The 26,703-nt window shown below is 40.8% G+C and overlaps 1 pseudogene; it reads right to left on the minus strand.

Annotated features, from left to right (window-relative positions):
• Nucleotides 1-26,703, minus strand: part of LOC109870738 (low-density lipoprotein receptor-related protein 1B-like) — a 332,082-nt pseudogene that overhangs the window by 101,426 nt on the left and 203,953 nt on the right.

Raw genomic sequence — 26,703 nt, forward strand, 5'->3', positions numbered from 1 at the left:
TCACCCTGGCAGTTGGTCTCATCTGCATAATCACCACAGTCGTTGGCTCCATCACAGATCCAGGAGGGGTGGATACAAAGGGAGGTGGTATTACAGCTGATGAAGCCTTTCTCTTTCACCCCCAGTTTGTAGAATTCAGAGCAGTCTGTGTTGTCTACACAAAAACATTAGCTAACCTTAGCTAGCTAAACACAAGCTACTGTAAATCCACTAACAGTAGGTAACACTAAGGTATAAAAAGGTAACATTAACCAGGTTTCCATTCACAGTTTTTATGTAGGTAAAGTCATACCGTATAACAAAAAAACCTCACCACAGCTGTAATGGAAACAGGAAGATTCGGTACAGTTTTATAAATGCAGACCGATCATTTGTTTGTTTGACATGGTGAGATCTTTTTGTGTCGGTAAAATGAATAATGTTAGAAATGGCGGTGGAAATGCCTTTATGCATATTGATATAATAACCATCATCTGGCAAATAAACTTGGAGTCATGCAATGATATGGTGTGTGGTCATGCCACTACGACTCGGGAAACCATGTAGTTTATTAGGCTACATATGAATTAACTTGTGATGAACTTCACAGGGTGGTGCACTGTGATCTTGATGCTCCTTTCCAATAAATGTCAAGTGTCTTATTATGGTGACTTGATGACGATTGCTTGACTGCTGTGCCAAATAAAAAAAATATTGCTCTTATCCATAATAACCTCATCATGTAGACTAGTTTACCCGCACAGCCTACCAGCACTGTATCTGCGAGCTGTTGGCAAGAGCGCACGTGCCAAGACCAGAGTAGGAACATTTGCCATTTAACACAACAGTTTGTGACAAAAATATGATGTAAACACACTTTAGACTTACATGAAAACTTATCCGAAAAGGTACATTTTGTGTACACTACTTTATCCACAACAAGTCTTTTTGGTGGAAACACACCACTGGTAGGAAAATGCGCATATTTTCTTAGTGCGGATTTTAGAATATTTGCATGAAAATAATTTGCCAATCGGATGGAGGCCTAGCTAGTAACACTGTACATTAAGTTGCTTGTTTACCTGTGCAATAACAAATAAATTACTATCTGGATAATGCTGACAGACTGAAAACAAGCGATCCATCAATGGTGATGAGGTCACCATGTTAGCATAGTGCATTGTTTTGATCATGACACATACCATACCTTAAAAAGGTTTAACTTACTGCAGTTCTTTTCATCTGAGGCATCAGCACAGTCAATGACCTGGTTACACCAGGCTGAGCCGGGGATACAGCTCCCATCCTGGCATGAGGATTCAAAAGATGCACACGTGACATCTGAGAGGGGAGAGAGAAATTAACCCTTCGCTCAGTAGTGTTTAGCATCAGGTCTAGGGAGGATATCTAGGATAGGGAGGATGTCAGGTGTTTGTGTACGTGCGCATTATGTGCGTGCATGCGTGAGAAGCAAACAAGCAAAGGTATACGAGTCATCAAGTCCACTCCTGAGTGGTGCAGCGGTCTAAGGCACTGCATCTCAGTGTTAGAGGTGTCACTACAGACACCCTGGTTCAAATCCAGGCTGTATCACAACAGGCCATAATTGGGAGTCCCATAGGGTGGTGAACAATTGGCCCAGCGCCGTCCGGGTTTTGCCAGTGTAGGCTGACATTGTAAATAAGAATTTGTTCTTAACTGACTTGCCTAGTTAAAAAAACATCAGGACTTATTAATGATCATTTAGTTTATGCAAATGCCATTTATGGTCTGCACTACTAATAAACAAATGCAAATTAGATACTGAAAACCTACAGGGACATTATATTTGATTGATCTAGTAAAACGGGGTTTTCTTGCTCGATTTACCATCTACGGAAACTATGGTATTTTCATTTAAATGCATATAATTAAATGTTTTAATGGTTATAGAAACAGGGGTGTTGATAATTTGCCATTAAAAAAACAAACCAACTGCATGCTTTGAGAGTCATTACAGCTAGACGTGCCTGATATCTCAGTCCTTGGGAGCTTCATCCATCTTTAGAGAATCCTACTGCTGCCTCATGGCCTCTCTTAATTGTCTCGTTTCAGGTTTAAAGCACATTAAGTTCCTGTTAAAGAGTGCTGGGTTTGTTTTCCTCTGGGCTAACTGCATGCAGCTGAATAACAGCCACAGAAACTAAATTGAAAATAATAGCAAAGAATGTCACTTGATTAGAATAGCAATGACAAAGATTGGTGATTCGGGCCGCGGCAATCTTTGCATGATTTTCTGAACAATTTGTGCCCAATATCCTGCCCTTCTGTCTCAGACAGTATTCTCTGTCTGAGAGTGGCCCTTGGTCTTTGAGGAGCTATGTGATGCTGGGGCTCATTAAAGAGAGGCTCAGCCCAGTGTGAAGCCTGCTATATGCTGCACACACACACACACACACACAGACACACACACACACCCAGTCCGGATATACTGGGTGATTAAGCGGTCGATCTATCCATACTCACTGTTACAGAAGGCCTCGTCTGAGTTGTCCCCACAGTCATCCACCCCATCGCAGAAATGACTGTTGGCCACACAGCGTTGGTTGTCACACGCCCTGAAGCCTCTCCTACAGTCCCTGTTATCTGGTGAAATTACAAAACAAAATGTGTTCACTTCAAATAGGAAATGGTAATGGTAGTAATCTTCTTCTTATGACATCCTCTAGATATCAACTGTGAAGTCCCACACTGAATGTGCTCTAGCCAATTCTTCAATGGATGTCATCAGGGTTGGGATCAAATACATTTCAATTCCACTCAGAAAGTACACCAAATTCCAATTCCTCATTGGAAAGCATTGAAGTTAGTTGGAATTGGAAATTCAGTGTACTTCCTGAAGTGACTGAAATTTGTATGGAATAGACACCAACCCTGGTTGTCGAAGAAGTGGATATTGATTAAGGCAGCCCCCTGCACCTCTCTGATTCAGATGGGTTGGGTTAAATGCAGAAGACATATTTCAGTTGAAGGCATTCAGTTGTACAACTGACTAGGTATCCCCCTTTCCCTTTCATATGCCCTGTAGCCAACCCTGCTATCATTGTCATGCCACATGGTTGGCTACAGCACATCCATTATAGGAATGGGCTTATGCTTGCTTGCATGTAGTAGTAGATCATTCATTATATTTTTGTTGACTGGGAGAGATTTGAAGTACCAAAATGCTGATATGAGATCAATTGCTTACCACAATATTGCATTTTCTCATCTGATTTGTCTTTGCAATGCGCTATTCCATCACATGTGAACTGATAGTTGATGCATTCGCCGTTCCCGCATTCAAACTCCTTGTGGATGTTGCAGGAGGAATTCCCTGCTGCAAAAGAAGATGACTAAGCTAGTTAAACAAGTTAAGTCAAATGTTTGTGCATTTTCTCACCACAATGGCTTTAGCTGTGGTCTTCAAGTTAGCAGTAGCTGCACCAGGCTTAGCTGGAACTGTTCCAGTATGACCTTTATGTTAAAAGTACAAACACTGCATATTCCTCTCTGAAACAAAGTTAATTGGGTGCTAATGTATTACAACAACCTAAAACAGTCTGTCCTTGCCATTGAATAAAAGTGTATAGATAATTACTGAAGAGGAAACATTTCTCTAAAAAAAGTTGAAAATCTGACCTAAACTACTAGTTATATTTTTTTGTGAGAATTGCAAGATTATTGAATGTATGGTCTTCTTCGAGATAGGGGGCATTCTTTTAATTTTGGGATAAAAAACGTTCCCGTTTTAAACAAGATATTTTGTCACGAAAAGATGCTCGACTATGCATGTAATTGACAGCTTTGGAAAGAAAAAACTCTGACGTTTCCAAAACTGCAAAGATATTATCTATGAGTGCCCCGGAACTAATGCTACAGGCGAAACCAAGATGAAATTTCATACAGGAAATGGTCCAGATTTTGAATGCCCTGTGTTCCAATGTCTCCTTATATGGCTGTGAATGCGCCAGGAATGAGCCTGCACTTTCTGTCATTTCCCCAAGGTGTCTGCAGCATTGTGACGTATTTGTAGGCATATCATTGGAAGATTGACCATAAGAGACTACATTTACCAGGTGTCCGCCCGGTGTCCTGCGTCAAAATTATTGCGTAATCTCCAGCTCCATGCGCGTTCCATTTTCTTCAGAGGAGAAAGTCAACTGCCACGAATGATTTATCATCGATAGATATGTGAAAAACACCTTGAGGATTGATTCTAAACAGCGTTTGCCATGTTTCTGTCGATATTATGGAGTTAATTTGGAAAAAAGTTTGCGTTGTAATGACTTAATTTTCGTTTTTTTTTCTTACCCAAACGTGATGAACAAAACGGAGCGATTTATCCTACACAAATAGTATTTTGGGAAAAACTGAACATTTGCTATCTAACTGAGAGTCTCCTCATTGAAAACATCTGAAGTTCTTCAAAGGTAAATTATTTTATTTGAATGCTTTTCTTGTTTTTGTGAAAATGTTGCATGCTGAATGCTAGGCTTAATGCTATGCTAGCATTCAATACTCCTACACAAATGCTTGTTTAGCTATGGTTCAAAAGCATATTTTGAACATCTGAGATGACAGTGTTGTTAACAAAAGGCTAAGCTTGAGAGCTAATATATTTATTTAATTTCATTTACGATTTTCATGAATAGTTAACGTTGCGTTATGGTAATGAGCTATATGAGGCTATAAATAGGATCCCGGATACGGGATTGCTCGTCGCAACAGGTTAAAAAGCTAAATTTCAGGACTCCAAGTGGCACAGCGGTCTAAGGCACTGCATCGCAGTGCTACTGGTTTCACTACAGATCTGGGTTTGATCCTGGGATTTGTCGCAGACGGCCGCGACAGGGAGACCCATGTGGCGGTGTACAATTGGCCCAGTGTCGTCCGGGTTGGTGGAGAGTTTGACCGGCTGGGATGTCCTTGTCTCATCGCGCTCTTGCTACTCCTTGTGGAGGCCGGGTGCACGCACGCTGACTTTGGTCGCCAGTGGTACGGTGTTTCCTCCGACACATTGGTGCGTCTGACTTAAGCGAGCAGTGTGACCTCTTGACCTTCGCTACTCCCGAGTCCGTACGGGAGTTGCAGCGATGGAATAATACTTTAACTACCAGATGGATATCACAAAATTAAGGAGAAAAAGGGGTTAAAAAATAAATCATCTTAAAACTTACAAATGCATCTGTTGTCATCTAATAACACACGTGCTCCCCGACAACTACAGTTGACTCTTCCATCTGGGGCCAACAGACACAAGTCACCACAGCCACTGTTATTGAGTCTGCATGGGGACATCTCACCTACAGAACACACGGCCAATCAGAGCTATTATAGACACAACAGGAGACGAACAAAAGATGCTTTATAGACATGTGTGAGGCAAAAAGACAGAGACAAAGTGAGGTTGCAATTATACAGTATCTTGCAATGTCAAAGACATTCCGAATTTTTATTATCAACTGTTTTTAAGAACATTTAACGCTGAAGAACGACCAATAAACTAAACTGAATGTCACCAGTTAATTAACGGCTAAACCTCAATTAACAGAGTTTATTTCAAGGCCAACGGTCCCAACCCACAGCTCCCACCTCCCACCAGCCCAGCATAAAGAATGCATCAGCTCAGTCAGTGTAACAGGAACAAGCAGGTATGGTCTCATCCTCCCCGATAAAGAAAGAGCGAAGGATGCAGAGGGAGGGGAAACAATAAAGCACAGGCATCACCAGTGCTCACTGGAGAGACACGTGACAAATGAACCATAGCTTTCCTTTCCTTTCCTTCCCTCCCCTCCAACCCTCTGTCTCTCATTCACGCATCAGTGTCTGTGTGTGGGGGATGTGTGTGTGAGGGATGTGTCGGTGTGTGTGTGTGCATGTGTGTGAGGATGGATGGATGACTCAGCAGGCCTCTGGAAGAGCTCCTGGAGCCCCCAGGTTCAGGTTGGCCTCATCTGATTACAGAGGAACGAGAGGATCAGGAAGGACCGATAGGAAGACTGATGAAAATGTGGAAGCATTGACTTCACATTTAACTATCTGGAGGAGGAAAACTGGGGTGAGATGAACAGTGGTCCTGTGTGACTAGGTTCAATGCCCGCAGGGATCACATACATACTAAACATGGATGCATTACCTGTACTGTAATTAGCTTTGGATAAAATGTTTTATTAATTTAAACATTGCAGGTTGTTACTTATCAATTGGCAAGACGTAGAGGTCAAAAAGTTATGTTTGCGATCATTTGTGATGATGAAATAAATGAGAAGGAAAAGTCCCTCAACATCTTCATAGAGAGAGTCAAGCCGTTGGGAAGCTCTTTAGTACTTTTCCCAATGTCCTAGTACTTACAGTACATATGCACACTTCAGAGCCCTCCTATCGAACTCGGGGATTATTTTTTATTAATTACGTTGCCAGCTTTAGTTTCTCCCCAGCTAAATAAAACCATCTTAATTTATCATTCCCACCATTTTCTTCACATCAAGAGAAGGAGCCCTGGTAGGTAGATACACTGCTGTGAGTCCTACTGGAAAACCAATCAGTAAAAAGAATCCCAAACCCCAAACTAAATTAAACAGACAAATGTAGGCAAATGCACAGATCTGCAACAGACAGATGAAAAAAAATACTATTACACCAACAGATCTATTCTTCTCTTACACATTCCATATTGGAGGGAAATAATGTGTGGGCATAAGTGCATTGCACAGACATACATGGGCCCCCAAACATTCACATTTTTGAGATAAGAATTCAGGGAGTTGGTGTCGTAAGTCTAGATACTCACAGCTGTTGGAGTCATTTGTGACAGCGATGATTCCCATGGGCTGGTGGGGGATATCTGCTCGCAGAACCTTGGTCTCTCCACCTGTGTACTTGTTGGATCGTAGCACGGCCCTGCGAGCCCAGTCCGACCAGAAGAGGAAGTCCCCATAAATAGCCAGACCAAAAAAAGTTCCTGGCCCTGACTTCACGATGACCTGTGATTTACAAAGCAGTACATCAGTGAAAGCATTCATAACTTGTCTAATATGTCTAGAGTGCCAATACCAAGCTATAGCTAAGTCCTCTACCTCCTTGTACTCTAGTAAAACATATATGATTTTCAAAGACTTCATGTCAATTACATCTAAATATCAAATGAGTAAATATTGATGAAAACATAAATAAAATAAAATCAAAAACACACTTTGAATACATAGCACAAAGAAATAAATGAATCACTGCATCATCAACCCCGGTACACACAAACAACCTCTCCTAGATTAGTGCTAAACCCAGTTGTTGCTATGTAAATGTATGACAGTGTCACAGAGAGGGAGGCAGGAATACATCAGACAGACGGCTCCTTTGGGAGTCTCTCTCTATGCTGGGGCCACCAGGCAGGTCTTCCTGCAGGTCTGTAGTCGCAGCCATTAGTGGGACATGCTCGTAACCGTCATCACATTAGCCCTGCTGCCATACAGGGATTAATAGGACAGGTGTTGATTCAAGGAGCACAGCTTGTTACAGGGAAAACAACTGGCCAGCAGGAGAGAAAGAGCAAGAGAAAGGGCAACCAGTGGAGCACAAACATTGTAAATACCACCAATATTTATCTCTTTATTTATCATCCCCTACTATTCCTACTACAACTATTTACACATTGCTAAAACACTGTACGTAGCGGATAATATAACACTTGAAATGTCTATCTTTTTGAGTGTAATATTTAATGTTATATTCTAATATTTTTTTGTGTCTTCTCACTTTTGTTGATTGTTTATTTCACTTGCTTTGGCAATGTAAACATGCTTCCCATGCCAATAAAACCCCTATGAATTGAGAGAGAGATGACAAGGAATCTAGAGGGATTTTGACAGACATTTTATTAGGGAGAATGCTAGTTTTATACACAGGGACAAATTACCACTGTGTTCAAAATCTCTTAGAATCTATTTATATGAAATTTCTTGTCACGTGTTGTCCCTTTCCAGCCTCTAGGTCACCAGGCTGCTCATTATGGTGCACAACTGTCACCATCGTTGCACGCACCTGTGCATCATCAGACTCACCTGGACTCCATTACCTTCCCTATATATGTCACTTCCATTAGTTTCTTCCCCAGGCGTTATTGTTTCTGTTCCAGTGTCATGTTTGTGCGTTGTTTGTTTGTGTTTTGAATTATGTTGTGTTTATTTATTAAAACATTCACTCCCTGAACTTGCTTCCCAACTCTCAGCGCACACGTTACAGTTCTGAGTAAATAAAACCAAGGCAGTTGTAGACAACAAAAGGAAGGGAAGCCCTGAGATATAATAGTATAACTTTGCAGGTAAATGTTCTTTGGCAAAGGGGTTAAATGGTCAGCAAAAAAACTAAAACGGACCTAGGCACTATTCATATGATTAAAATGCATTTATTGTTAGGGCATGTTCAATAGAACAAACAATTTAACACTCTGACTCATTTTCACATGGCCTTCGTCAGGGAGTACTTTGAGAACTTTAAAACTATTGTATGACTTGCTTAGGCACAGTTGTACATTTACTAGGGTGGGGGTGCTAGTCCAAAACAGGGTTTAAAACTTTTCTTTATGCTTTGGGGAGGGTTATGTGATTTGTTATTTGGCACAGGGGATGGTCGTGCATTTCCCCCTGGTTTAGATTCCACATTTAGCAGGTTTTACTATATAATTTCTTCCATATAGCCACATTTCCTCATCTGCTTGCATGTCTCCCCTATCAAAGTGTGTTGGTACTTCCCTTATGCACTACGGTTTTCTGCGGCTTACTATACAGTCAACATTATCCTGCCCTCTATTCATAGTGACAATAGTGGTAAGGTGGATTGTTTGCCCAGGTCTGCAGTAGGTTAACTAGCAAACATATCACACATAAAATCATTCAAATCTGCACCAATTTCCAATATAAATCCACAAGAACATAGAGGAATAGCTGACAGGCAGCAGAGGCCAGGTGTTTCTTTGCAAGAACACATGAAAGAACAGTCAAGACATGAGACACGCAGCTCAAAAAGCTTGTTAATCTTGTTAATCTTGAATTTACTGTATAAACTATTTACATTTCACATTTCTCAAAATAGTACAAAATATATAGTGATTCATTTAATTCATATGAATCGATTATTTTTAAACAATTCTTTGAATGAATGATGTGCTTCGCCATTGTAGTAATTGGGGTTTGGTTAAATCATGGTAAATCAAATCATGGGAATCATAAGAATCATCTGTGAATCGCAAACAGTAAAAGGAAACAATTTAGCTGTAGCCTTCATTTTGAATTGTGTCGCTGCAAATCAAATTTTGTAGATACTTTAGGTTTATTTGGACATTCAATTTATGAGACATTGCAACTCAATAGATGCTTGTAGTCGGCCTGAAGTAAACACTTCTAAAAGCAATATATACTGTATATTGGCTATAAAATCCACAATGCCTGTTTTTCCCCCAAACCCTTCCCAATTAAATGTTGAATGCAAAGTAGGTCTACCTGGCAGAATGATATCATGATGATTTATATCAATCGGTTGCACATTTGTTTTACATACTCTGCCATCACATGTGCATTATGGAAATCTGACAGAAACATCACTAGCTTAACACAAATGTACTGTAACTAAAACTTGGCTGGGATATTCAATATTCATATATTCAATAACACCCTCTAACACCTGACACCAATATAGTGGATTGGGGGGTACCCTGACTGGGACTCAAACCCTGGTCCCTGTGACTGTCAGTCCAAAACCATTATACTGAACAGCTTCTACCCCCAAGCCATAAGACTACTGAACAGTTAATCAAATGGCAACCCGGACTATTTACATTGACTCCCTTTTTATTTATTTATTTATTTATTTATCTTAATCGTTTTGCGCTGACTCCTTTGCACTGGCTCTATGTACACTCGATAAACTCTACCCACACATACTACACTGACACTCCAACACACACAAAACATATACACACACACACATGCATATTGACGCCACACACACTCACACATTGACACACTTTCGCACTTCACATACGCTGCTGCTACTCTGTTTATTATACAGCTTATCCTGATTGCCTAGTCACTTTTACCCTTACCCACAAATACAGTTTGATTTGATTTTGGCGACTCCGGGATGCTGGCCTTCGAGGCAGAGTTCCTCTGTCCAATGCCTGTGTTCCTTTGACCATCTTAATCTTTTCTTTTTATTGGCCAGTCTATGATACATCTTTGCAACTCTGCCTAGAAGTCGAGCATACCGGAGTCGCCTCTTCACTGTTTACGAGACTGGTGTTTTGCGTGTACTATTTAATGAAGCTGCCAGTTGAGGACCTGTGAGGCGTCTGTTTCTCAAACTAGACACTCTAATGTACTTGTTCTCTTGCTCAAATGTGCACCGGGGCCTACCACTCCTCTTTCTATTCTGGTTAGAGCCAGTTTGCGCTGTTCTGTGAAGGAGTAGTACACAACAGTGTATGGGATCTTCAGTTTCTTGGCAATTTCTTGCATGGAATAGCCTTCATTTCTCAGAACAAGAATAGACTGACAAGTTTCAGAAGAAAGTTTCTGGCCAAGAATGTTTCTGGACATTTTTAGCCTGTAATCAAACCCACAAATGCTGATGTTCCAGATACTCAACTAGTCTAAAGTTGTCCAGTTTTATTGCTTCTTTAAAATCTGGTTTAAAAACAGTTTTCAGCTGTGCTAACATAATTTCAAAAGGGTTTTCTAATGATCAATTAGCCTTTTAATTAAAATGATAAACTTGGATTAGCTAACACAACGCGCCATTGGAACACAGGAGTGATAGTTGTGATAATGGGCCTCTGTACGCCTATGTAGATATTCCATAAAAAAACAGCCATTTCCGCTACAATAGTCATTTACAACATTAACAATGTCTACACTGTATTTCTGAACTATTTTATTTTAATGGACAACATTTTTGCTTTTTTCAAAAACAAGGACATTTGTAGACACTCTTTTGAAAGGTAGTGTATGTCATTTAACTTTTAAATTCTATGACCTTTCATGTGTGACATAAACAAAACCAGTGCGTAAACTTCAAAAGACTCCTGTAGGCTACCTACACATGCTCCTCCACTCCAGTATCCAAACTGTTCACAGGCTATTCAATGAATGGAAAGAGACATCTGTTATAAAACATCAAAAGGTTTAATGACATTCGGAGATTGTCAAGCCAAGCCTTTGATACTGAGTACGGAGGAATGTATTTTCTATTGGTCAAGACTGACATACTCTATTTGATTGTGGTGTTGAAAATGCAAACCACAATGAAGCTCAAAGTCAGTAAACTGTATGCAGCTATGCTTATTGGTTGTGTGTGGTGCATTGGTACAGAAACCTGTTGGTGGAAAACTGTTGCGTATATTTTATAAAATTATAAATAAAAAGCATCAACATTTTGAAAATATGATTTCCCCCTAGCTAATCATTGCCTGTAGCCAGCTCTGATCTCAGTGAGATTGAGCTTGTGGTCGGCAAACCCTTTACCTTCTGGCCCGTAGCCCTGCCACAAAACCATGCAGAAGTGGTCAAGTCCACATGCACGTTTATGAATGCAGGGTTGCCACAGTTATTTTTATTTATGGTGGTAATCATCCTTTTTTGTACATTTTATGAGGGTGGATGGGGTGATTTCTTTGTTTATAGTACCGGAGACGGTCATGTGAAAATATTTTTAACGTTGGGGTGGGGGGGTGCATTTTTTTTAATGACACCTCGAGTTGGACCAGCCCTAAGATCTTGCATAAGTATGTCAATGTATATAAGACGTAACAAATAATTGTCATACAATGTAATTGTAGTCTGAAGATCATATCATGACACACTCTAATTTTGGGATTTGGGATCGCATAAATCTTGAAGATCATATTCAGTGATCATATAACATAATAACCACCCTTAAGAACCAGTTCTCAATTAGTATTCAGTCTGTTCACACTTAAAAGGTCTCATTTTCACTGCCTTAATGTGTTGACATCTTATCCCCATCACATACTCCAGCGGGCGCTCTGGACTTTTGGCAGCATGGTTAATGACAGGACGGCTCCACTTAAAATGGCACACTGGAGTGAGGAAGGCAAGTGGGCCTTTTTAGCTCTTTGCTGTACTCTGTGTTAATCTCATGTCTGTCAGAGCAGAGGGAGGGGGTGTCACACAGTCACAGTGTTAGGTTGTCAGGCAGCAATGACACTTCCAGATCCCTGAGCTACAGGAGCCATGGAGTCCCTCTGTGGACCTTCTGCCATACAATACCACTCTGCACCACCCCGCCCACATACTGCCCTGCACCGCCCCCACATCATCACACATAATGTCAGGAAGTCCCACTCTAGCCAACTCTCGCTCGCTCTCTCTCTCTCTCAACCCCCTCTCTCTCTCTCCCTCTGTCTCCCCACCCGGGGTGTCTCACCGCTGCTTTGTTGATAACCCGTTAGCGCTGTTTCATTTTCACATTCTAATAGGCAGAGTGATGGGCTCGCCCCCACAGGGCTTTTCTGTGTGAGCCTTCATTAGCATGAGAGAGACCGCAGGCGGCGCACGCAGGAACCCAAACGGTGTGACTTTTGAGCCGCACAACCCTGCTTTGGCAAACGTATGGGTAACTAATTGAGATGGGCCAAAGTCCTCGGTCACAGAGGTCGTGTCAAGCACAAATTGAAATCCGTAGGCAAAGAGGAGAGCCACATTCTATTGTAATCCCTTACATGCCAGGGATACAGAAGGATACAGTACATATGCAGAATTTTCACCACTATGAATATGTATTATGCAAGCAACCTCTCACAGATAAAATGAGACTGGTCCTTTCCTTTACAATTTGAAGGGAAATTACTTCTATAATTAAGTAAACAATTGACTCTGTCTTTTGAAATATAATATATGAAAAGAATGCTGAGAGGTATTACAGAAGCCATCCCTTGTATGACGGCTGAAATACCATCAGGCTCAATAGGAATGGAAGATAATGTAGCGGGTAGAAAATGTGTCCCATTTCAGCTTAAGGGGGGCATAACACTGACATTTCAGCAGAGAATCATTGCCTTTGTGTCTACCATGTTTCAAATATCTTTTCTCTCCTCCATAAAACGCTATGGACAGTGACATCAGAACACATGTTGGTTCAACAAGAAGTAATTGCCTTTTTGAACTACCTATACTTTTGGTCCTTAGTGAAGAAGGTGAGATTGAATGAATATGCTCAATTTCTGTGGTCTTGTGTGCTGCCCAAGTCAAAGGAGCTGCAGTATGTCTTGTATCATTAGAATGTGTTAATGACATCAACTAGGTATGACATTAGTTGAGCCCTTAGGTTTTAACGACAGATTAAACCTGGTCCTGGACTAAAAAGCATGCTTAATGGATAATCTCCATTGAAAGTTCTTTGTAATCCGGCCCAAAGTCTAACACAGTAACATAGTGTAACTGTGGTTGCATTTATAGTGGCATACATAGAGAATCCTCATGTCAGTCATACTCACATATCTGTGTAAGCCATCGTAATCACACCTCTCTATCTTCCCCAGACTTCCATCAGAGAAGTAGATCTTCTCAGCCTTGTGGTCGATGGTGAGTCCGTTAGGCGTGAGGATGTCGGTGCTGACGATCACCTTCATGTTGTTTCCTGCCAGGGAGGACCTCATAATACTGGGACGCTGCTCGTTCCAGTTAGTCCAGAACATCAGGCTGAAATAAACATTAAACAACCTACTATTAACTAGATGGTCATTTGAGAAACAGTTTTAAAGGAGTCCGTTGACTGGAAACAGGAGAGATAGATAATAACAGTTATGTTTACAAGTTTTTTTATCTCAAGTCTTAAAAGCAATTTCCACCTTCACTGCAAACAGATAAGCCAGATTCAATGTCTCTCTATATGCACATGTCCCCTCAGACATCTTTATACCCCCCTCAGTGAAGAGGACAAAACAAATATATGCTCTTTGAAATTGAATTAGGGGAGTGTATGATGGCTTTAATAGGACTGCAATTGAAACTTGTCAAGCTCCTTGGCTTTCTTCGTAGGGGAAAATAAACACTAATAGCTGTGAGAATTATTCATAGGCAGCTGTTTTAAATTGCCTATGGCTCTATCTGGTCGTGATCCCATAGCTCACGGTGGCCTGCATGACCTGTCATCTGCTCCTCATGTTGTCTCTGTCGGCTTTGTTAGTGTCGCCTTGCAGGAGCTACTGCAGCTCCCATCTCTAATAAGGTTGGTGCTGCAGTTTCATTTTTGATACTCACTTTCCATTTAATAAAAACCAGATTAGCATCAATGAATGCTGAATGGAATTGGTATTCATATTTCTTTGAGGGGACTACTAAGAATATGGAAAATTATGATCATGTGGGATTGTATCTGAGGAAGTAGGTTCTGCAAAATTAAAGGAATATGTGAATTGTATTACAGTGTACAGCAGCTCCAAATTCACTTCTTAGAAGAGAAAGTAGAGGAATTATATCCTCATCAAACTGCCAGGTATTGTATTGTACTGATCAAAGATTAACAATGTATACTTTTGAAGTTGAGCAAAATAGAGATAGGCCTATATATGGTTATGGTGGACCCTCCCTATAGAAGACAATGTTTACAGCATTGGAAGTCTTGAGAATTCATAGGGGCTAGTTGGAATACTATGTCAGAGAGTGCTAATTTATCATATTAGGTTACATTTAAATTAGCAGCGTTCTGCAGTGAAAATGCCAAATTGCATACTGCATGCATTCCCACTCAGGTCAAATTTGTTTGTGAACTCTGTGTCAGTGTTCTGTGAAAACCTCCTTGGCATGCATAATTACTGTAGTTTGAGACATACTTTTATATCTTAAAGGATATAACAGGAACATTAGTTTGTTATTGTGAAAGCACTGCAAGCAGTATTTCTTCAAATGTGAGTGTGTCAAACCAATTATATGTCTCGCCTTCACTACACCGTAGGGATCCAATCTTCTCTACAGAACTGGACGCATATCTCTCATATAACATTCTACTGATTGCTCTAACAAAATTAAACCCACTGAGATCCGTTCAAGAGGTGACATTCGTTAGACAAAATTGTCTTTAGACAGCAAGACAATTCACTTTGTCCAAGGAGGCATGTCTTGTGTTTTAATGCTACCAAAATGTATATATGTTATATATCTGTTGAGCATATACTGTACAAACATAGCTTCAAGCACAGAATTACATACTGCATCTGAAGTAGTAACTAATGAACTATATTTGTGGTCCACACAAATTCTGACATCATTAAAACAAGAGACTAGCCTGGTTACAGATGTGTTTGTGATGTCTTGCCAACTCCCATGTTGTGACAATGAACATGGCAGTTGGCAAGACAACACAAACACATCTGGGACCAGGCTATTGGGAGACTTAGTAGAACTAGAACTACATACTTTTGGCACTCGTCCAGGGCGAGGACATGGGGATGGTCGTCTTCAGAGAGTGTGACCACAGCCTGTCTGCTGAAGGTCCCGGGCCGGCTCTGGTCCACACTGTGCCTGGTGATGCTGGAGGTGGTAGAGCTGGTCCAGTACAGAGTGTCCCAGGCACGGTGGTACGCCAACCCCTCCACTGAACCCACATCTGGGGGTACACAGACAAGGACGTCACCACCATCATCCAATCATCCAGCCTCCACTAGTTCATTTGAAATACTTACATGTAATGGACATGGCATTAAATCAACTGGTAATGCAGTGCTTTGACTCCATTGATAAAGGTGGACAGATCTGAATCCACCTCAGGAGGAACAAAGTCAATGATGTCTAGACAAGGGCTGTGGCAGTCATGACATTTTTTCAGCCTGTTTTTCATGGAAAAAGCCTGCCGGTCTCACAGTAATTGACAGTTAATTAACATGAAGACTTTTAGCATGTTTAGCATCTCCAGGCATCCACGCATACAAGCCGCTGATGCTTACCTTTGGAATATCTACATTTAAAAAAGCTAATGAATCACATTAATATACACCATCACAACTAATCCATTGTTTATTTTAGGCAGTTCTAAAGAAACATTATTATATGAAGGAAATGTATTTCAGAAGAACACAATATGAGTTGTCCTACTGTTGTCCTTGGACACTGTGCTATCTAACCTCCAAACGAGCTTCAATGCCATACAACACTCCTTCCGTGGCCTCCAACTGCTCTTAAACGCTAGTAAAACCAAATGCATGCTTTTCAACCGATCGCTGCCTGCACCCGTATGCCCGACTAGCATCACCACCCTGGATGGTTCCGACCTTGAATATGTGGACATCTATAAGTACCTAGGTGTCTGGCTAGACTGTAAACTCTCCTTCCAGACTCATATCAAACATCTCCAATCGAAAATCAAATCAAGAGTCGGCTTTCTATTCCGCAACAAAGCCTCCTTCACTCACGCCGCCAAACTTACCCTAGTAAAACTGACTATCCTACCGATCCTCGACTTCGGCGATGTCATCTACAAAATTGCTTCCAACACTCTACTCAGCAAACTGGATGCAGTTTATCACAGTGCCATCCGTTTTGTCACTAAAGCACCTTATACCACCCACCACTGCGACTTGTATGCTCTAGTCGGCTGGCCCTCGCTACATATTCGTCGCCAGACCCACTGGCTCCAGGTCATCTACAAGTCCATGCTAGGTAAAGCTCTGCCTTATCTCAGTTCACTGGTCACGATGGCAACACCCATCCGTAGCACGCGCTCCAGCAGGTGTATCTCACTGATCATCCCTAAAGCCAACACCTCATTTGGCCCGCTTTCGTTCCAGTACTCTGGTGCCTGTGACTGGAACGAATTGCAAAAATTGCTGAAGTTGGAGACTTTTATCTCCCTCACCAACTTCAAACATCTGCTATCTGAGCAGCTAACCGATCGCTGCAGCTGTACATAGTCTATTGGTAAATAGCCCACCCATTTTCACCTACCTCATCCCCATACTGTTTTTATTTATTTACTTTTCTGCTCTTTTGCACACCAATATCTCTACCTGTACATGACCATCTGATCATTTATCACTCCAGTGTTAATCTGCAAAATTGTAATTATTCGCCTACCTCCTCATGCCTTTTTGCACACAATGTATATAGACTCTCTTTTTTTTTTTTTTCGACTGTGTTATTGACTTGTTAATTGTTTACTCCATGTGTAACTCTGTGTTGTCTGTTCACACTGCTATGCTTTATCTTGGCCAGGTCGCAGTTGCAAATGAGAACTTGTTCTCAACTAGCCTACCTGGTTAAATAAAGGTGAAATAAAAAAAATAAAATAAAAATATTCACCATGCCATCGGCTGTATGCTTTTTCATTTAATAGACAAAATATGCTTACAAGTCCCGTGCAATTACTTTATTTGATATTTTATGATTTTATAGTCCGAAGAATATAATTGAACTTAGCTGAATAAAATATAAATTATATTTTTCCCATTCTGGAGCGAATACGCATATGAAGTGTCTATGTTGAGTGTAAAAGTGATCACTTTAGGTGTGAATGACACAAACCTTAGAATGTCTTATAAATCGAAACATATATGGGCTGCATGACGCGACTATAGGCTACTTATGATTTGAGAAAGTAGAAAAATAAAGCTTACACTCTGTTCCCTGCCACAGAATGCACATCATCAAGTGATCATGTTATCACATCATCCATCAGACTATTTTATATTTCATAGTTTCTTTACTAATATGCCAAATTGGCTTTAATTTAGAATGGCCCATTATCAATTACGGGCAGGGGAAAAACACATGTCATCCTTATGCACTCAAATAGCCTCCCTCCGGTTTGTTTTTCCATCATGCCAGGTAGGCTATTCCAGTTATTTCACTCCATGCATCAGCCACTGTTTGAGGAGCATGCAGCCTCTCCCTGCACAACAGGTGATATTCTGCACAAACTCTATGTGCCATGGGCTTTCCAACCCAGTGCTTCATTTGGGAAACCAAGTGAAATCTGTTCGGGAACATCGATAGCAGCATGTTTTCACAACCAAACATATTTAAAGAAACTGTTGACAGCCCCTCTCTCTGCATGCTTGAGAAAGGAATGGATCAGAGAGAGGAAGAGATGGAAACTCACAGTGGTGAGATATTCTGTAGCTAAAGGTAATGTGTCAGCCTATTAATTATGAAAATATTTTCAAAAATCCCTATTACTAAAATCAAATACAAAATGGACTATAATTGTAGGCTAACTCTGTAAGCCGCCCTGCACAATCAATGAACCAACAACCACACCTAGTTCTCTCCCAGAATCATGGATAGAAAGTTTAGAGGGTAGCATAAGGTAACCAGCCTCTCCAGTATGCACAATAATACCGTCCACACTCAAAGGTGATTAGTAGAATTTGTTTAATTTTGGAGTATAGGCTAGACCAATTATGTACCAAAGACATCTTACATATTTTTTAAATTCAGGTTTTTAAAAACGGGCTCAGGTTCATATATAGGCCTATGTGTATGCATAAGGTCTAATATGTGTATGGGTTTAGAAAGCGCAGTCCATTTTGTTATGTTAGGCATAAGGACCATGTTTTCCACTCAGTTTCAACCTGTTGTTGAACTTCTTTCTTCAAATTGATAAATCACATTGAGGTGAGTTTTAAAAGCATGATACTGTTTTGATGATAAGTGTTTGATGTGATTTTCGAATGCATTTCCATTGATGTCAGAGTGGTTAGAGGGACAATGGAGCCCTGAGTACCAGGCCATTAGCGACCTGGTGGTCGTTAGTGAGTTGGGTACTACCAACACATGTCCAGAGTGCATAAGAGGAGCTTAGTACTGCGGTCACGACTCATGAGTGCCGGTGTGGAGGTAATATGGTCACCGCAACAGTCCTAGTCCAGACATGAAGGGACGGTTTCCCAGACACAGATGAAGCCTAGTCTTGGAGTAAAAAAACAAACTCAATGGAGAACCTCCATCGAAAACTATTTTTATTCTACAACTAGGCTTAATCTGTGTCTGGGAAACCGCTCCGATATGTTAACATGCACACCACCATGCTTCTTTCATTTGTGGTGCAGGGAATTACAGCCACAAGGTTGAATTCATTGTAACTGCCGCACACAGGATATAACCTCTGCACGTTGTGTACTAACAAATCCATCGACCAGCTCATTCTAAATACTTAAATGGAATATACAAGACATTAATCAACCCATAATACATCTGATGGCACTCACAGAGTTGACAAGTCCAAACAAACCTAATTCCAGAAAAATATGAAGTAAACTAAAATCCATGAATACCAATGTAAGCATATACAGCACAGGGTAGTCCCTGTTGCAAACCGTTGTTGTTCATATATCGATTGGTAATAGAGGTCACTGAAAAGAATTAAGCTTACATATTCCAGGTCTCTCATTCATTGTAGTTTCTACTGTTACTGTAGTGAGCAGGGATAAATACATGGCATTCAATAGTGACCAAATAGACATGCTAAACCGTATGTGCTTGGCATGAAAATAGGGTTGCATCAGAGTACTAGTACAACCATAACCTTGCCCCACCAGGCTCAATTGCTATGGCATATAGAGCGTGTTGACACTGTGCAACAGGGGGACTTGAAAGGGGTGCAGCTTAAAATCTAGGTGAGAGATGGAGCAAGCCTGCTACAGCTGTAAAAATTGCGAAAATCGACATGTTAAATAAATGTTCGATCACATTGACCATATCATTTTTTGGGGAAGCCCGATAGATACTGTTTAAATTTGGGCATATAAAGTTTGTGAAAACAATTTCTAAGTTTTCAGATTTTTTCCGAACCCACTTCCTTGTTTAAATCACTTGTGCTACTCACGCTTTGAAGTCCAAAATATGCAGGGTGGTGGTGGTGGGGGTGGTGGTGGGGGGTGGGGGGGTTCTAAGGTTGCGCTGGATGGTGATGAACTGAGAGATCATCCAATAAAAATCAGCGGTTGTTTTGTCCGCTATGGTCACAACCTCCATTCAAGTCTCTTTCTGAGGCGCTATGAAACCCAGTATACTCTACAATCTGCTGTGGAGTGAGTGCTTAATTGATCTTAATGGTGAACAGGTCGTCAATTCTGGAGATACGGACTGAATCCGGTGCCTTCTATAAGCCATAAACCATACATACAGAATACTTAAGGCACTATCTGAGTCAGCCCAATTGCTAATTAATTGTTCGCAATAAAAAGGCGTCTGACAGCTTGGTTTGCCGGAAATCGTTGGAGAGGCCAGGGAGTAATTAATGGGGGACGTGGAGCTTCATTAGGGAAATATGGATGATTAACATCTTCACCCTTCTTCAATGACAGGGTACGCAGTAGAACTTTGTGGAGAGGAAGGAGAGAAGGGGGTGAAGGAGAGGAGAGGAGGGTAGAGGAGGGGAGGGTAGAGAAGAGGGTAGAGGAAAGGGAGAGGAGAGGGAAGGAGAGGAGAGGAGTGTAATGAAGAGGGTATATGGAAAAGGAGAAGGTGGACAGTCTGATTCTGATAACATTGTTTAGTCGATTAACAAGAGTCCTGAATCCAACCAACTATGAACAGTGAGTTAACAAGCTAGGGCTGACCGTAATTAGTCGACTGGTCGATTGTTTGGTGATAGGCTGTTGGTCGACCAAGATTTTTTGTAGTCGAGAAGTCGCAAATATATATATATATATTATGGTACACAAGACACCTGTCTTATTGTCAGTGAATGTCAGTGAACTAATCCATTGCAGAGGCTGCTGGGATGGCACAGTCCAAGAAGAAGGGGAGTGGGGCTGCATAATGCATGTCTCTCTCCAGAATGCGCACTCTCCCACCAATTTGTGCACATTCATTGCTTCGTAACTTCATTGTGTGAATTGTTTGCGTTTGATTGTTAGTGTCTATCAATTCCCCATTACATATATTACCAGTAGTACACTTACCGTTAATTCCTATACTTAATAATGTTTGGTAACAGTCATTTCTGTTCATGCATTTAATATATTATTATTCCAGTCTTTTACCGTTCTCATTGTCGGAGTGGACACGCTGTTTGAAGAGCGCACAACCTATGCAACACTTGTGAGAAACAAGTTTTGGTTTATTTATCCATTTTTGAGTTTTGTCAATTTAGTCAATGTCTTTTGTTTGGAGCGCTACTGTCAATGTTGAGTAAGGATACGCACCTGATTACGCATTGAAGTAGGCCTATAGGCTATCTGGCCTGTACGCAAATGGACGCATATAAATATGCCCATTTGGGGATCTGATAGTTTTTCGGATTTGCTTAATTAACCGCATCACCACTAATGAGCTGTTGAGATTCTCAAAGTAATGTTTTCTTCACCTCAAACAGCAAGCAATCAAAGTCTGTTTTTTACATCCAATGAGAATGACAGAAGTTTCTCAATGTATTAAAAAAAAGTATCCAGCTCTCCCCCTTCGACAGCCACTCAGCATGAAAGGGAAAAATGTAATGCTCTGATCCAGTGGAAACTTTATAAAATAGGGCCTACCTGATTTCTTCTTATCGCTTGCACAAATAGCCTACAGCTGTGTCTGTCCCAAGCACATTGACTTGGGAAACTCTGAGGGCCCAGAATATTTTAGACAATGTTGCAAGTTTGCTAGCATGAGCTTCGGGTCCAAGTTAATAGTTGATACAATGTTTCAAGTTCATTGCAGACAGGCCATGCGTAGAAAATGTGACTTTTAAGATATTTTTATCAGGATATTTTCTACCTACAGGCTGCAATGTTCATTTGTTGGCTTTATAGACTATTTTTTACATAGTTGGCAATGGCAATAGAAGTTTGTATCATTTTCATGAGATTTGGTTATAATTTTGATTAACCACATGACAATGATTTTAAATGAAACTGTTCCACGACAATGTGCAAATCATAACTGGAAACCATAACTGGCACGCAAATCGGTAGAAATGGTAAGATAAATTGGCATTCCACGGGAGAAAGGTTGCAGACTCCACGTATAGCCTATTACAGGTAACTTCAGGAGTGTAACGGTAGAATCTGCGAAACCCAGTAGGAGTGGAGGAGGATGCTCGGGACAGGTTAATTTTTTTCTTCTTCTGGTTATCTTGATCTCTGTCTCCATCTTGAGTCATTTGTGTCTGATTTGATCTAACAGTGCCCTTAAAGCATCAGACAAGCTCAATGCATATATAGTTGATTTTATTCAAGCACATACGGTGTATCTATATGTGAAAGAATACACGTTTTAAAATGTAGACCAATCGATTGGTTGAAAGAAGAGACGACTTTCAGTCAACCAATATTTTCTTTACTCAAGGACAACCCTATAATAAGCTAAGCTAAAGTAAAGGCAATGGATGTTTCAGTGCTAAATAAATCACTCCAACTCTGCAAGTGAACAGGCTAGGCATGGATTGAGGTCTACCAATTACACAAAGAGGTGCAAAGAAGGATATCAAACACATACACACACTTGACATTTGCCAGCCACATAGCTTTGTCTCTTTATATGTCAGTGCTTCTTTTCAAAATGATAATTGCTCCTCTTGGTCAAAGCCAAAAGAACAAAAAAGTATATTTCCAGTCATCCCATCTGTCTCTGTCAATTTTGCCAACAGTAGAACATGAGGATATGGATCAGTGGACTCCTGCTGTTCTCCCAGAGTGTGACTGGTGATGCTGTTCTTCCAGAGTGTGAGGGGTGAGTGAGTGACATGAGCTCAGAGGAGACTTCAGAAAAAGGCAAAAGATGCTAACAGTGTAGAACAGAGGCTTTCCCTGCTCATCTGCCTCCACTCAGCTTATCTAGCAAAGACTGACAGGGAGAACAGACGCAACGGGTCTGCTGGCTCTCCTCCTGCCATCTAGAATGACTGACTGACTAGCAGGCTATAAAAGGTCCATTTGTTATGTGTTTCACATTCTATATGTATTTATTAATTTCAAGCCAAATAGAGATATTTTGAATTTATCTTTGTTAGATGTCAATTTCACAAGCACCCATGTGTCCTATAAACTTCCTTAATCCCTAAATACTTAAGCTTACATTATGCAGACGCTGTTCCTTGCAATACTGATACCCATTGCTAGCTAATCCTATTGTGAATGCTGCAAATGCTGCTTGCTGCCCAGAGTGGTGAAAATACTGTATCACTCTCAGGCCACTTATTTATGTTTTGGTCAAAATGTGGTGAAAATGAGAGCTCGGTAATTTTCTGCATCAATAGTGAGACCTAAAAAAATCCCCCATCTTAAACATCTTATTTGACAGTTAAATTGTTCCCATTTAGGGCAAGAAAAATAGAGGTGGCCATTACAATGCTCTACAGATGTAGGATCTTAATTTGAGCCAGTTTGCTACAGCAGGAAAATAATCCTGCAGCAACAGGACATGTGAATTATTATGTGGATTGTAATTCATGGACATTTTTGTAGGGATTGATACATTTTTAACAAGGGAAAATCAAGTCCGACATTTCTAAGTGGATATTACAAACTTCAGAAGCATTTTAAAGCTCAAACACACTAAAAGTTTTAAATGTTTTGAATTGCAGGAAAGTTATTTTGCAACAGGCTGATCAAATTAAGATCCTACATCTGTATACTTGATGTAGTATTATGCATCAAAGCCACACATCCTAGGACCCAGCCACTATATTCTCCACAAATAGCTTTTCACAAATGGCTGCTAAGAGGCAGGAGAGGCTGGCTGCAGACCCTCATTTCACATCATAGGTTATTTCATTGACTTAGCACCCAGCATTACAACGGGATCAAGATTTAGAGGAAAATAAATGAATGGATGTACTAGAAAGTAAAATATTAGTAATAAAACATGAACGATATATTCTGTCAGGCATAAACGTATATATGCAGGCACTTGCAGGCACTTGTAAATAAACTAACTCAAAATCATAAAAACATAAAAAGTAAAGAAGCACTTACTTTTGGCTATGATTGATCGTCCTGTCCAGTCGTCATTAATCATCTGGATATTCCCAAAATGAATGTCGCTGAAGAAGATGCGATTTGTCCCTCCTGCGGTTTTCTGGCGGTAATCAAAGGTCAGTGCTATGATGTTTTTGAAGTAGGTGGGCCTCTCGAAGGGCTGGACGGGCGAGTTGAGGTCGCTCTCGTCTGAGAGGTGGACGCTCTTCAGTATGGTCCTCTCAGAGTAAAGCAGATAGCCTTCGTATCGCTCGCAGGCAAAGCCGTCCTCAGCCAGGTGGCCATGGGCACAGGAACATGTCCTACGCCCACTGCCCAGGTGGAAGCAGAGCTGCTGACAGCCCCCATTGCTCCTGGCACATGGGTTGGTACCTGGGTTGGCAGACACAAAAACTTTGTTCAAGGCATATTCTAACTAATATTACTTTACCCTCATTAATTTAATTTAATGGTTATGAAGTTAATTGTTTAGTGTAGTGCCAGGACTAGAAGTGCTGGTGTGATATAACGTCACTTTTGTATTGTACATGCACTGCCTATAGCTATGGTTTATCTTTCAATGTACTAGATGGCTCCCAGTTGAACAATGCATTTAACATTGCTACTGATTATGGGTGAGAATCAATAAGGAGAATTAAGTTGAAACCTCAACCTTTCTCCCGCCCTCTATTAAATACTGTCACATCCTTCAGGTTGACCCCCAGACCACTCCTCATGGTCACTGCCTCGCTGCCGTCACTCTTGAAGCCTCGTCGGATGGAACCATTGGAGTGAGCTCTGAGGACAGAAAGAGAGAGACATTTTGAGAAGTCATCAATGACACAAATTTTTTTGTTTGTTTGTTTCTTAAAAGTACTTTTATTTTTGACTCTCGGACAAGATGCCCCCCATTGCTATCCAACTTGATGGATTCTCCATTCACCGGGGGGACAGGACAGTGGAGTCAGGGAAATCGAGGGGGGGGGAAGGGTTTGAATCTACATCAACACTAATTGGTGTCCTAACTCCAGCGCGTTGGAAGTGTCTACCAACTGTTCACCCGTCTTAGAATACCTGAAGGTCAAATGCCGACCCTTCTACCTCCAGAGGAATCGTCAGTTATCGTGACTGTGATCGTGACATCAGGAGAAGAAAAATAACAAGCTGGCACTTAACGAACTTTACAAGGATATAAACAAGCAAGAAAACTAATATCTAGAGGCTGCCTTTCTGGTTGCCGGCGATTTTAATTCTGGGGCACTAAGACGTGGTGCCCAACTTCCATCAACCCGTCTCTAATGCCACTAGGGGTAATAAAGTCCTAGACCACTGTTATTCTACCCACAACCAAGCATACAAGGCCCTCCCTCTGCAAATCATTTCATGACTCCACACTCCTGCCTCCTGTTTACAAGCAGAAACTCAAATAGGAAGTAGCTGTGACTCGCTCCATTGATTTGCTGGTTCGCTGGTTCCCCCAAATAACTTATTGGATATAGGGGGCGCTATTTTAATTTTTGGATGAAAAACGTTCCCGTTTTAAACAAGATATTTTGTCACGAAAAGATGCTCGACTATGCATATAATTGACAGCTTTGGAAAGAAAACACTCTGACGTTTCCAAAACTGCAAAGATATTGTCTGTGAGTGCCACAGAACTGATGTTACAGAAAAAACCCAGATAAAAATCCAATCAGGAAGTGCCGCATTTTTTGAAACCGCCTCATGCCAATGACTCCTTATATGGCTGTGAATGGGCCAAGAATGAGCTTAGGCTTTCTGTCGCTTCCCCAAGGTGTCGACAGCATTGTGACATATTTGTAGGCATATCATTGGAAGATTGACCATAAGAGACTACATCTACCAGGTGGTCGCTTGGTGTCCTTGGTCGCGATTATTGCGTAATCTCCAGCTGCAGTATTTTTCCGTTTTGCTTCTGATGAGAAGCCAACTGCCACCACTGATAGATTATCTATATATATATATATATGTGAAAAACACCTTGAGGATTGATTCTAAACAACGTTTGCCATGTTTCTGTTGTAAATGACTGCATTTTCCGGTCTTTTTCTTAGCCAAACGTGATGAACAAAACGGAGCTATTTCGTCTACACAAATAATATTTGTGTATCTAACTAAGAGTCTCGTCATTGAAAACATACAAAGTTCTTCAAAGGTAAATGATTTCATTTGAATGCTTTTCTTGTTTTTGTGAAAATGTTGCCTGCTGAATGCTAAGCTTAATGCTATGCTAGGCTATCAATACTCAATCAATATGCTTTGGTTGAAAAGCATATTTAGAAAATCTGAGATGACAGTGTTGTTAACAAAAGGCTAAGCTTGTGTTTGAATGTATTGATTTCATTTCATTTGCATTTCAACTGCGACCTGGCCAAGATAAAGCATAGCAGTGTGAACAGACACAGAGTTACACATGGAGTAAACAATTAACAAGTCAATAACACAGTAGAAAAAAAGGGGAGTCTATATACATTGTGTGCAAAAGGCATGAGGAGGTAGGAGAATAATTACAATTTCGCAGATTAACACTGGAGTGATAAATGATCAGATGGTCATGTACAGGTAGAGATATTGGTGTGCAAAAGAGCAGAAAAGTAAATAAATAAATGGGTGGGCTATTTACCGATAGACTATGTACAGCTGCAGCGATCGGTTAGCTGCTCAGATAGCAGATGTTTGAAGTTGGTGAGGGAGATAAAAGTCTCCAACTTCAGCGATTTTTGCAATTCGTTCCAGTCACAGGCAGCAGAGAACTGGAACGAAAGGCGGCCAAATGAGGTGTTGGCTTTAGGGAT

Source organism: Oncorhynchus kisutch, linkage group LG26 (genome assembly GCF_002021735.2).
Source record: "Oncorhynchus kisutch isolate 150728-3 linkage group LG26, Okis_V2, whole genome shotgun sequence".
NCBI lineage: Eukaryota > Metazoa > Chordata > Actinopteri > Salmoniformes > Salmonidae > Oncorhynchus > Oncorhynchus kisutch.